Raw genomic sequence first — 14,114 nt, 5'->3', positions numbered from 1 at the left:
AACAAAAGAAACAAATCTTCTTCTCTGCTGACGTTTGATTTAATTGTGCACCCCCTGACACCTTAAAATTTGAACACAACGGACAGAATTCATTTATTCATTCATTTGTTGTATTTGAAATGCCAGGAAAACATGTGGGATGACTTCAAATTATTTGAAGCAGAATGTAGCCCCTACATCATTGCCTGCAACCTGTACCACAGCGATGCACAGTAGGCATCTTTGTGTTACCATAGCAATGACGTCTTCCGGTGAGGCGACAGGGTGTCCCATTCCTGACGATCGTATTTATACCCTCCCCCTTCAATTAAAGTGCCCTCCACAGCTGCGAGTGTGACTTCTTTTGGAGTGACACTCAGTAGTGTAGGGGGAGTGTGTAGGGGGCGGTTTGGGATTCAGCCTAACAGCCTCTTCTGCAATGGAGGCCGTGATCATAGCTCACTTGGATTCCATGTTTCCACCCACTCTCGTTATTCAAGAGAAATTCTTCCAGAGGTGGGAGCTGAAGATACCAGGTACATTTATGAGCTTAGTTATGCTTGAATATGGTGTTTGTTATGACCAATCCATGACTAGCACAGAATTCCAAGAACAGACCACCACTCAGGTTCAGATCATTTAGGCCATTCCTCCCAATGAGTCGCCTCCAGCTTTCACCATCATTACCCACATAAGTGTTCAAGTCCCAAAGGAGAACTATAGAGCACAGCCAAGGGCTTGTGAGTATTCCTATACTCTCAGGTGTCCATAATCTAAACCAGTACTGTCTTCATAGAAGCACATACATCGAACATAAATTCTGTACAATAAAAATAGTAGAGTACTATAGTGTACTATTTTTAGTATGATATTATTTTTAATTATCACAGAAAAAAATAATTTTTAAAAATAAACTTTATACTGGATTTAAACAAAATAGCCAGATGCCAAACGCATCAAAAGCAGAAAGAAGAGACTGCTCACTGCATTCAAGAGTAAACAAGGAACTCTTGTTATTATACACTTAATTATGCAATTAAATAAAAAGTGAAAAGGTTATAGTGTTTATGGCACAGATATCTTTTCTAATAAATAGTACAAACTGAAAGGACCAAACAAATGTCTAAATGTCTGTATAAGAACAAAATTGTACGAGGCAGCTTTAAACTCTATGGTAGCATATGTTTTTACACCTCCTGGTCACATAACTTTAAAAAACTAAAAATCATTAACTTTACTAACTTCTGTCTACTTTGTTACTGTGCTCCCTCAGACTCTGGATGGCTTTGTGTTTGTTGTTGCCTCTGACGGTAAAATCATGTACATTTCTGAAACAGCATCAGTCCACCTTGGCCTGTCACAGGTGAGACTCTTCACTTTAGCAATCTTTCTGATTTGATATACTATGGACATTAATCAGTTAAGCTAACAATTTGGAGGCATAAACACAAATTAAAACATGTACAATCAAATTAAACAATTACAAAGACTGCAGAATATTTGGCATGTGGCTCTTTTTTTAAACTTTGGATTAAATACACTTCAATTTTTGTCTTGCATTTTATTGGTTAGTTGCGTAATACATTAAAACATATTCATGACCACATGCTGGAAATGTGTGAGCTGCAGGTGGAGCTGACAGGAAACAGCGTATTTGAGTACATCCACCCATCGGACCATGATGAAATGACAGCAATTCTAGGTCTTCAGCAACCCCAGCACCATCACTTCTCTCCAGGTACTTAAAGGCTGCCAGTCCCTGGTTTCTAGATTGAATTCTGAATGAGAGGTATTAAATGTGTTATTCTTGAAGTGTACCACGATGATCCTGTTGGGATCTCTCTCATTCTCTCTCTCTCTCTCTCTCTCTCTCTCTCTCTCTAATATATATAGCAGAAAAGTAGCAAATAATCCACTTTCCCAGTAACGCCCTGATTTCTCGCACCTTATAAAAAGCAGTGTGCAGTCAGACTCACATTACATCTGTCTATGTGTTGTTCAGAACTCCACAATAATAGATATTTTTCTCTGTAAACTTCTCATGTGGTTTCACTTTATAATAGAGTGCTGTGAAAAAGCATTTGGAATTTCCTGATGTCTTCTGTTTTTACATATTTATCATATTTAAATGTTACAGATCATCAAACTAATATTGATATGCATTTAATATTAGTCAGAGGTAGCACACAAAACACAAAATACCATTTTTAAATGATGATTTATTAAAGATTTATTGAAAATTTCTATCACCTCATGAAAAAGTAATTGCACCCCTAAAACTAGTAATTGGTTTGGCCACTCTTGGCTGCAACAACTGCGCTTAAATGATGGTGATAACCTGTAGTCAGTCATTTATATTGCCATAGAGGAATTCTGACCTACTGTTCTCCACAGAATTGTTTAAATTTGGCGAAATTAAATGGCTTTCAATCATGAACTTTCCTTTTAAGCTTTTGCCACAGCAGCTCAGTCGGATTAAAGTCCAAACTTTGACTTGAAGAATACAATATTAGTTTTACACCATATGTAGTAGGACCTGTCTTTCAAAATGTTCCAACTTTGACTCCTCAGTCCACAGGATATTATCCCAAAGGTCATTTCATCTTGATTTATTTATTTATTTTTGATTTTTTGCAAATGCCACACAAGCCTTTACATTTGTTTTGGTCAGGGGTGGTTTGTACCTTGCAACTCCCCATGGATGCCAATTTTGAGCAGTGTCTTCCTTATTGTGGAATCATGTACACTGACCTTAATTATGCAAGTGAGGCATACAGTTCTTTTGATGTTTGTCTGGGTTCTTTTGTGACCTTCTGGATGAGATGCTAACGTGCTCTTGGAGAAATTCTTTCACTTCCTGGGAAGGTTCACCACTGTTCCAAGTTTCTCCATTTATAGATAATGGCCTTACTGTGGTTCGCTGGAGTCTAAGAGCCTTAGCAATTGCTTTGTAACCTTTTTCAGTTCGATAAATGTCAATGACTTTGTTGGGTCATCTTTGTCTTGTATTAGAATACAAGATGCTATGAAACATGGGTGATATCTGTAGGGAATGCAGCCTCAAGGAGGCACAAGCTAGCGTCCTCTATATGCTGGTGTAACAGGCCAGATGAACTGCTCGGCAAAAGTATACCTGGGTAGAAAGTGGCCTATGTCAAATATACCCCAGGTTATACTGTGGCCTAGGCCAGTTAATTGTAAAATTATTTAGATTTTTTTTTTTTTACAAGTAATATCATTATGAAAGACAATAATTAGAATGTCCTTCAGCTAATTACAAATATAAAAGTTCAAATCAAAGGAAAACTTAATTGCATGCTAAGATAAAATTATGCTGTAAACAGTGCATTATCAAAGAAGACCAACACTGGCTGTTGTTCATTTCAGTTGTTACCGTATAGCTGATTTCAGTACAATATCTGTTTATATTTCCTTTGTACTGTGCTGAAATTAAGATCGGCTTGAATTGTGCTCCATAAATAAAACATTACATCAGCATACTATATTAGAGTATATTTTGCCAAAAATACACCGAAAATACACCGCTTAATCCTCATTAGGGTCGTTGGGGGACTGGAGTCTATCCCAGCTGACTTAGGGTGAAGGCAGAGGACACCTGGACAGGTAACCAATCTATCACAGGGCTACACATAGAGACAAACAATCACACTCACAGTCACACCTACAGACAATTTAGAATCACCAAGCATGTTTTTGGACTGTGGGAAGGAGCCAGAGTACCTGAAGAAAACCCACGCATGCACAAGGAGAATACTCCATGCAGAAAGATCCCAGGCCCAGGCCGGGATTTGAACTGGGGATCTTTTAACTGCAAGGCAACAGTGCTAACCACTGAGTTAGAGTGCAGCCCTATTTTTCCAAAAATGTTTTAGTTTCATTGACTTGTGCTGAAATTAAGATAAAATTCATTTGATTGATGAAATCTCATATTACATGGGATACATTTTAGCCTGAATGGGTATATTCTGGGCTAGGTTATTTCAGTTACAAATTGGGCTAAGCTAAAGTATACTTTGGCTGGGGGCTAAATCTGGCCTGTTACACAAAGATCAAGTCAATCTTAGTTTAACCATAAATCAAAGACAACACAAAGAGATATTGTACTGAAGAGAGTCATACACTTACACTTTACACTTTTTAAATTTATACTTTAAACTTTTTAAAATTTTTTTTAGCTCAAGGACATTCTAGCCAGTGGGCCCACCACCTACAGGGCAGGAAGTTGGGGTTGGGTGCTATGCCCACCGGGCAGTAGGCAGGAGCGGGCGCCTGGGCGTGCCGCCCCCTGGTGGCGTAGACTAGCTCTGGGGACGTGGAACGTCACCTCACTGGCGGGGAAGGAACCTGAGCTGGTGCGGGAGGTGGAGCGATACCGGCTAGATATAGTTGGGCTCGCCTCCACGCACAGCAAGGGTTCTGGAACCAGAATCAGAATGGAGAGGGGTCGGACTCTCTCCTACTCCGGAGTTGCCCAGGGTGAGAGGCGCCGGGCGGGTGTGGGGATACTCACAAGCCCCCGGCTGAGCGCCGCTTTGTTGGAGTTCTCCCCGGAGAACGAGAGGGTCGCCTCTCTGCGACTTCGTGTTGCAGGGGAGAAAACTCTGACTGTTGTCTGTGCTTATGCGCCGAACAGCAGTTCAGAGTATTCGGCCTTCTTGGAGTCTCTGGGTGGGGTCCTGGAAGGGGTACCGCCCGGGGATTCCATAGTTCTCCTGGGAGACTTCAACGCTCACGTGGGCAACGATGGAGAAACCTGGAGGGGGGTGATTGGGAGGAATGGCCTGCCCGATCTGAACCCGAGTGGTGTTTTGTTATTGGACTTCTGTGCTAGTCATGGTTTGGCCATAACAAACACCATGTTAGAGCATAAGGTTGCTCATAAGTGTACTTGGTACCAGAGCACCTTAGGCCAAAGGTCGATGATCGACTTTATAGTCGTATCGTCAGACCTGCGGCTGTATGTCTTGGACACTCGGGTGAAGAGAGGTGCAGAGCTGTCAACTGATCACCACCTGGTGGTGAGTTGGATCCGATGGCGGGGAAGACTGCCGGACAGACCTGGTAAACCCAAACGTGTAGTGCGGGTGAACTGGGAACGTCTGGCGGAGGACCCTGTCCGTAGGGTTTTCAACTCCCACCTCCGGAAGAGTTTCTCCTGCATCCCGGGGGAGGTTGGGGACATGGATTCTGAGTGGTCCATGTTCAAAGCCTCCATTGCAGAAGCAGCTGTTAGGAGCTGTGGTCTGAAGGTCACTGGTGCCTGTCGCGGTGGCAATCCAAGGACCCGCTGGTGGACACCAGCGGTGAGGGAGGCCGTCAGGCTGAAAAAGGAGACTTTTCGAGCCTGGTTGGCTCAGGGGTCTCCTGAAGCAGCTGACAGGTACCGGCTGGCCAAAAGGGCGGCAGCTGCGGCAGTTGTGGAAGCTAAAACTCGGGTGTGAGAGGAGTTCGGGGAGGCCATGGAGAAGGACTTTCGGTCGACCTCGGGGAAGTTCTGGCAAACCATTCGACGCCTCAGGAAGGGGAGGCAGGGCTTCGCTCAGGCTGTGTATGGTCGGGGTGGAGAACTGCTGACCCATACTGGGGATATCGTCGGGCGGTGGAAAGAGCACTTCGAGGAACTCCTGAACCCGGTAAACACGTCCTCTATGGAGGAGGCAGAGCCTGAAGACTCGGGGGTATCTGCGTCCATATCCGTGGCAGAGGTCGCCGAGGTAGTTAAAAAGCTCCTTGGTGGCAAGGCGCCAGGTGTGGACGAGATTCGCCCTGAGATGCTGAAGGCTCTGGACATTGTTGGACTGTCTTGGTTGACACGTCTATACAATGTCGCGTGGGCATCGGGTACAGTACCTGGGGAGTGGCAGACCGGGGTGGTGGTCCCTATTTTTAAAAAGGGGGATCGGAGAGTGTGTGCCAACTACCGTGGTATCACACTTCTCAGCCTCCCCGGGAAAGTTTACTCTCGGGTGCTGGAAGGGAGGATTCGGCCGATAGTCGAACCTCGGATTCAGGAGGAGCAATGCGGATTCCGTCCCGGTCGTGGAACAGTGGACCAGCTCTTTACCCTTGCGGAGCTGCTGAGGGGATCATGGGAGTATGACCTGCCAGTCTACATGTGTTTTGTAGATCTGGAGAAGGCGTACGACCGTGTCCCCCGAGGGGCTTTGTGGAGGGCACTGCGGGAGTATGGGGTCCGAGGCTCGTTGTTACGGGCCGTTCGGTCCCTGTACAACCAAAGTGAGAGCTGTGTACGCATACTCGGCATTAAGTCAGGCACGTTTCGGTGGGTGTTGGACTCCGCCAGGGCTGCCCCTTGTCTCCAATCCTGTTTGTGGTTTTCATGGACAGGATTTCAAGGCGCAGTCATGGTGGGGAGGGTTTTCGGTTTGGGAGTCTCAGGATCGCTTCTCTGCTTTTTGCGGATGATGTGGTTTTGTTGGCATCCTCAGACCGTGACCTCCGGCACACACTGGAGTGGTTTGCAGCCGAGTGTGAAGCGGCAGGGATGTGGATCAGCACCTCCAAGTCCGAGGCATGGTTCTCTGCCGGAAACCGGTGGAATGCTTCCTCCGGGTTGGGGGGGAGTTGCTTCCCCAAGCGAAGGAGTTTAAGTATCTCGGGATCTTGTTCACGAGTGATGGGAAAATGGAGCGAGAGATGGACAGGCGGATTGGTGCGGCGTCAGCAGTAATGCGGGCGTTGTACCGAACCGTCGTGGTGAAGAGGGAGCTGAGCCGTAAGGCGAAGCTCTCGATTTACCAGTCCATCTACGTTCCAACCCTCACCTATGGTCATGAGCTTTGGGTAGTGACGGAAAGAACAAGATCGTGGATACAAGCGGCCGAAATGAGCTTCCTCCGTAGGGTGGCTGGGCTCAGCCTTAGAGATAGGGTGAGGGGCTCAGACATACGGAGGGAGCTCAGAGTAGAGCCGCTGCTCCTTCGCATCGAAAGGAGCCAGTTGAGGTGGTTTGGCCACCTGATTCGGATGCCTCCAGGGAGACTTCCTTTGGAGGTTTTCCGAGCACGTCCGTCTGGGAGGAGACCCCGGGGCAGACCCAGAACTCGCTGGAGAGATTATATATCTCGTCTGGCCTGGGAACGCCTCGGGATCCCCCAGGAAGAGCTGGAAAGCGTCGCCAGGGGGAGGGACGTCTGGAACGACCTGCTTCGCCTGCTGCCCCCGCGACCCGGCCCCGGATAAGCGGAGGAAAATGGATGGATGGATGGACATTCTAGCTATGTTCTTTCATAATGATTTGCTTGCTGAGCCTACCTCTTTATCAGAAAACCCTAAATAACTTAACAATTCAGAGTTTAACGTGTTTAATCTTTATGTTTCAACAGGTATAAACTGGCAGAGGCCAAGGTATAAACCGGGGTATAAACTGGCCTAGGTCAGAGTATACTCCTGAATACACTTTGGCCTAGGCCAGTTTATGCCCAGGTACACTTTGACTGGGGGGTTCATCTGGATTGTTACACCAGTCCCAAGCCTGCATAAATAGAGAGGGTTGTGTGAGGAAGGACATCTGATGTAAAACCAAATCAGAGTATCTCCAGTCGTGAGAGAGTGGTAATTGGTGCAGACTTTCAGTGGCAGGCAAGAGAGGTGACAAGGAAGTGGGGGACAGGTTTGGTATCCAGGACAGGAGTACAAAAGGACAGATGGTGGCAGACTGCAAAAAGATGGAAATGGCTGTAGTGAATACCTTCTTACCGAAGGGGCAGGAACATACCATGACTCATAAGAGCTGAGGTTGGAGCACACAGATAGACTAGCTTGTATAGATGATGCAATCTGAAGGAGATCAGTAACTGCAGAGTAGTGATAGGTGACAGTGTAGTCAGACAGCATAGGATGTGTGCATAGGTGTGTGGGATGACCACCAGAGGACGAAATTGTAGAAGCTGAAATAGGAAGAGTATCATGTGGTTTTCAGGGAGGTTGAAATGGGTGTAGAAAAGTGTCAGGTATGATGTGTGATAAAGGAAAAATTTACAAACGGGGGTGAGACCAGTGATGCTATATACAATGCTCAAAAAAATTAAAGGAACACTTTGAAAACATATCATTATTTCAATGTGGGGAAAAAACAAACTGGATATTTACATTGATATGGACTGGATAATGTGCTAGGAATGAAAAGATGCCACACTGTTTGATGGAAATGAAAATTATCAACCCCCAGGAGGGCTAAATTCAAGACACCTCAAAATCAAAGTGAAAAACTGATGTGGCAGGCTGGTCCATCTTTCTGAAATTCCTTGGCAGCACCTCAAAATGGTATTCAGTAGTTTGTATGGCCTCCATGTGCTTGTATGCATGACTGACAATGTCGGGACAAGCTCTGAATGAGACGACGGATGGTGTCCTGGGATATCTCCTCCCAGAAAAGGACCAAGGCATCACCGAGCTCCTGGACATTCTGAGGAGCAACCTGATGGTGTCTGATGGAACAAAACATAATGTTCCAAAGGTGTTGTATTGGATTCAGGTCAGGTGAGCATGGGGGCCAGCTAATGGCATCAATTCCTTCATCCTCGAGGAACTGCATGAGTTCTCTTATCACATAAGACTGGGCATTGTCGTGCATCAGAAGGAATCCAGGACCACTGCACCAATGTAGGGTCTGACAGTGGGTCCAAGCGTTTCATCCTGACACCTAATGGCAGTTAGAATGCCATTGTCCAGCCTGTAGAGGTCTGTGCATCCTTCCATGGATATGCCTCCCCAGACAATCACTGACCCACCACCAAAACGGTCATGCTGAACAATGTTACAGGCAGCATAATGTTCTCCACGGGTTCTCCAGACCCTTTCATGTCTGTCACATGTGCTCAGGGTGAATCTGCTCTCACCTGTGAAAAGCACAGGGCACCAGTGGTGGACCTGCCAATTCCTGTGTTCTATGGCAAATGCCAACCGAGCTCCACAGTGCCCATCAGCAAGCACAGGGCCCACGAGAGGACGGTTGGCCCTCCGACCACTCTCATTACATCTCTTTCTGATTGTTTGATCAGAGATATTCACACCAGTGGTCTGCTGGAGGTCATTTTGTAGAGCTATTGCAGTGCTCATCCTGGTCCTCCTTGCACAAAGGAGCAGATACCTGTCCTCCTGATGGGTTGAGGACCTTCAACAGCCCTGTCAAGCTCTCCCAGACTAACTGCCTGTCTCCTGGAATCTCCTGCATGCTGTTGAGACTGTGCTTGGGAGACACAGCAAACCTTCTGGCAATGGCATGCATTGATATGCCATCCTGGAGAAGTTGGACTGCCTCTTCAACCTCTGTAGGGTCCAGGTATCGCCTCATGCTACCAGGAGTGACACTTACCCTAGCCAAATGCAAAACTAGTGAAAAACAGTCTTAAAACATTAGGAAGGAAAAAAATGTCAGTGGCCTTCACCTGTAAACTCATTCCTGTTTTGGGGGTTGTCTCATTGTTACCCCTCTAGTGCACCTGTTGTTAATTTCATGAACACCAAAGCAGTTGAAACTGACTAAAAACCTCCTCTGTTACTTACTTGACCAGATCAGTATTCCACATGTTTGACTGACTTGATGCAGTACTTAGATTAAAAAGTGTTCCTTTAATTTTTTTGAGCACTGTAGTTTAGAGACAGAGACGCTGAGGAAAGGACAGGAGGCCGAGCTGGAGGTAGCAGAGATTAAAATGTTGAAGTTCTCCTTGGGAGTGACCAGGTTGGATAGGATCAGGCGTGAGTACAGAGGGACAGCACATGTTAGATGTTTTGGAGATAAAGTCAGAGAGGATAGACTGAGATGGTTTGGACATGCACAGTGAAAGGATAGTGAATATATTGGTAGAACAATGCTGACTTTTGAACTGTCAGGCAGGAGTTCATGAGGAAGATCAAAGTGGAAGTTTATGGATACAATGAAAGAGGGCATGAAGTTAGTTGGTGTGACAGAAGAGGATGCAGAGGATAACGTTAGATGAAAGCAGATGATTCACTGTGGTGACCCCTGAAGTGGAAAGCCAAAAGGAAAATAAGAAGAAGATATCTGTAGGGGTGCAAATACTTTTTCAGAGCACTGTAAAAACTATGATCATTTCAAACATGCTCTTTTACACATACCTATAGTTGTGTGTGGTAGATAAACAATCACTGCTCCTGCCATTGAGTCAAATATCTTTTATGTGTTCACATATTTGGCCAAAAAAGCTGACTCTGATTCTGAAACGATTCAATATCTCACCAAAATCAAATATTAGAGAGAAAGTCCAATAACTCAAAACAACATTACTGTATCAGTACTTTTACTTAGATCCACCACTGTCCATCAGTGCAACAGTCATGCCATATTGTGTTGCTCTCTGTAGAATGTAAGATGTTGTAACAGTCTTTACAAGTACATCTATCTCTGATCATGAGTTTAACCTAAGCTTTAGATGATGTATTTTTGTGATTAGATTGTGAAGTGTGAGATAGTAGTGTCCTATTGAAAGACAGTTTGGGGTTGGAGGTATACAATTTATGACTGAAAGCCTTTTAACAGAGAGTTATGTGGGATCTCAGCATATACTTCTTTGATTTTTACCATTTTGACCACTTTGTTAAATTATAAAAACAATCGAGTTACTGTGGCTCAGATGGTAGAACGGGTTGTCCGTTGACTGCCAGGTTGGCCCTTCTGCACGTCAAAATGTTCTTGGGCTAAATACTGAACCTCAAGTTGCTCCCAATGGCAGGCAGGCACCAAGGTACAAGCATGGAAGTTGTGTCGCCATAAGTGTGGGAATGTGTGAAGGAGTGAATGAGAAACACATTGTAAAGTGCTTTGAGTACCACCAAGGTAGAAAGGTGCTATATAAATGTAAACCATTTACAATGTTGTTAGGCTAGTGGACAGACTAGGTTAAAGGGTTGGCAAAAGGGCATTGTTTCACAATCCTTGAAATTATTCTGGTTGGCTTTTGACATGGTGCTCAAGACATTTCTGACTGATCGTCTAACAAGAGGATGACCAATATAGACTTCATCTGTATCAATAAACTGTGAATGTTCACAGAGTAAACATGTAATAGTTAGGAGACTCTTTCAGTCATGTTTACACACAGTCAGACAGGTTTTGGAAAGAATTAAAGCAGTATTTAAGACAATATACTGTGTTGGAGGTGTTGAACAGTGGAATGTTTCTGTAAATTTGGGTCTGGGCAGTGCTGGCAACTGGGTAAGCATACCAAGTATCTCTGTTGGCCCCTCTTATGACCCCTGCTAAGTAAGCTGCATGTACATGGCCTGGTTTGTAAAAAACAAACAAGCCATTAAAAAAAAACTATGGAGGAAGAAGTGTTACTGGTGACCACAGCCCTGGGTTATCATATTCTTTAAACACAATGTGCTATATAATGTGATTAATGCCTTATATGTGTTTATTGGACAGAGTATGAAATTGAGCGTTCCTTTCTTTTGAGGATGAAGTGTGTTCTTGCCAAACGAAATGCAGGACTGACACATGGAGGATATAAGGTATGTACAACCACTGTATTATTTTTATTTATTTCTACCTCTGGCAATTCTCTTTCAAGGCTCATTTTATTGATGTTAGGACAAGACTTTGTGCAACAACAGCTGGAAATTTCCTGGATTTATATTGTTCTCAGTGGATTTTAACTGCCTTTGGGAAATCAGTTACCAAACAATTTGTAGTAACTACAGTTGCTTTCACATCAGTCAGGAGAGGTCTTCACAAACATTACAGGCACATATGTGGTGTGATTGTATAGTGTAACAAGTGAGAGGGCAAATACAGACTTAAAATAGAAAGGTATACAGAGCGTAGCTGAAGAAAGTTGGAGTGTTGACTTATCTGAAATCACATATCTATCGCAAAACCTTTGGGAAGTTATGCATGATGTGTAATATGAGAAAGTGCCTGGACCATTGCTTTTTATACATTCAGGTAAGACACCTGTCGACTGGGGGCTCAGGAGCTCTTGCTGTTTACAGCTGAGCTGGCCTGAGTACAGCAGTGGCCCCATGACAGCAACATCATTCACTGCTGTGGTGAACAAACAAGCAAGGGTCCATGGCCACCCCTTAGGTATCATTGACCACCCCCACATCAGACCTAATATGTAGTGGCAAAGTTCATATAATGAAACTCTAGTATTGAAATGTCAGTGAATGTAACCACTTTGTGTTAGTGAAAATGGTAGTAGCACTAGATGATCATAATCAGAATTAGAATTACTTTTACAAGTGTGCTTTCACATACAAGAAATTTATGTGGGTGTTTTAATGCATTATAGTACCCATTAACATCTAGATTTTAAAAAAGAGAAGTGTTTCAAATTAGAAGACAGCAACAGCTATGCAGCCAGTCAAGTGCGTGGCCTGTCCGCTGACACAAAGAGTGCAACACATAATTTGGGCCTTTAGCTGATGGAGGTGCTCACAGACCTCTCCAAAATCTGTCTTCTCTCATGCATGATGAGTTTTGCACAGAAGCTGAAGTTCAGTTTGCTTATTGCAGCTTTTTGTACAAGTCTTTCCTGTGTGTTTATTACATAACTGCAGAGCCAGAAAGTGACATGCATTTCCGCATGTGGAACAACTGTAGCAACCTTATTAATTACTTATAATTAGAGATTATTCCCAACATTTGGAGAGGATCTAATGACAAATGACAGCATGTGCTTATTTTCTCTGCAGAAAGGTCAAAAGCCCAGTTTATAGAGCTCCGGACGTCATGTGACTCCGTTTGTTTACGCCGCCATGTTGGCAGGAAACTCTGGCGCTGGTAGAAAATTTACGCCGTCTGAGTTTACTTTTCATTTTAAATCAGACGATATTATAAAATATACAAACAAACTGGACAAACTAAACATATCCGATCCATATCATGCCCCCGGTATCTTATTTAAGAATCTTGAGGCGGTCGGAGCGGACCTTTTACCGGACCTGCGGTACCCTGACATCTACAGTTACCTGATAAATTTTCCTTCATCCTACTCCGGTGAATCTCTTAAAGCATATAAAAGCCTTGAGGGGTAAGAGAAATTACGCGATCAGATATAAAGCTTAGGAAACGGATTCTGTATCTGATACAAAGTGGTCGCTACATAAGCGGAATCCGTTGCCTGTGGGTTCCCACCGCTCCGTTTTCTTCTGCTCGCTTCTTGCATGTTTTATGGCAGTGATCCACCTCTGTCGTCTTTCAGGATCTTTGGGAATGCGATAAAATGCTCTCCCCTTTGCTCGTCCTCGGCTGTTCTGTCATCCCGGGCCGCAACAACTGTCCACCATATCTCTGATGTCGACGCTGAAGAACGTTTAGGAGTTAGCTGGCAGTAGTTTAAACAGCGTGCCTTCCTGCCAATATGGCGGTGTTTTGATTTCGACTGTTGCTTGCCGGGATTGTGTGATGTCATCTTCCGGAGCTCTATACCCTACAATAAAATCACTTGTTACACCATTGAATCTTGAACTTATTCACAGCTGAATATTATTTTACTGTTAAAGTTTGATCCATTTATTGAAGTCAAAATATTGTTGTGTCATAGTTTTTTTTATTAGAAAGATTTTTGTTTAATAGTAGGAAATTTGCAGTGGTGACATTATTTTTGCTCTTGGCTACATTACAGAATGTGACCTCATAAATCATTAAAGTTACTAGCTGAAAAACTATGAAAACATAAATGAATGAGTGGCTGTAGTCAGAAAAATTGTCATTACACATGAACAGACTTTTCAGTGTTGAAATCATGAACAAACTAGGATGTCTTATATATGGGTGAACCTTTTCCATCAAATACATTGCAGCATCTCTGCTCCTGTTTTGATTTGCTGTCAGCAAATCAAATAAATAACCAACATGTTAATTTTACCAGTATTAGCCTATACACATCAGATAATTAGTAACATTAAGTGTAAACTAAAAAAGCAGAGTATATGATATTTGGCATCAGGATGTTAGTTGCACAAGACAACAGCAGTTGCGAGTACAAATGGTAGTTCCTAGGTTGAACACAATGCAGTTTGATTTAGAAAATATTAGGACTTTTTGTTTCATGTTGTCTTCTTTTAGGTCATCCACTGCAGTGGCTATCTAAAAGTGCGTCAGTACATGGTGGACATGGCAT

At 43.9% G+C, this 14,114-nt stretch overlaps 1 long non-coding RNA gene across 1 annotated transcript; it reads left to right on the top strand.

Moving 5' to 3' along the window:
- Window positions 1-1,031: 1,031 nt before the first annotated feature.
- Window positions 1,032-11,501, top strand: LOC110969352 (uncharacterized). The gene is made up of 3 exons (XR_007937155.1): window positions 1,032-1,342; window positions 1,609-1,717; window positions 11,414-11,501. It is a non-coding gene; the product is annotated as an uncharacterized LOC110969352 (long non-coding RNA).
- Window positions 11,502-14,114: the final 2,613 nt, after the last annotated feature.

The sequence above is a fragment of the Acanthochromis polyacanthus genome, chromosome 17, assembly GCF_021347895.1.
Source record: "Acanthochromis polyacanthus isolate Apoly-LR-REF ecotype Palm Island chromosome 17, KAUST_Apoly_ChrSc, whole genome shotgun sequence".
NCBI classification, from domain to species: Eukaryota; Metazoa; Chordata; class Actinopteri; family Pomacentridae; genus Acanthochromis; species Acanthochromis polyacanthus.
This window is presented reverse-complemented; position numbering and strand designations above follow the sequence as displayed.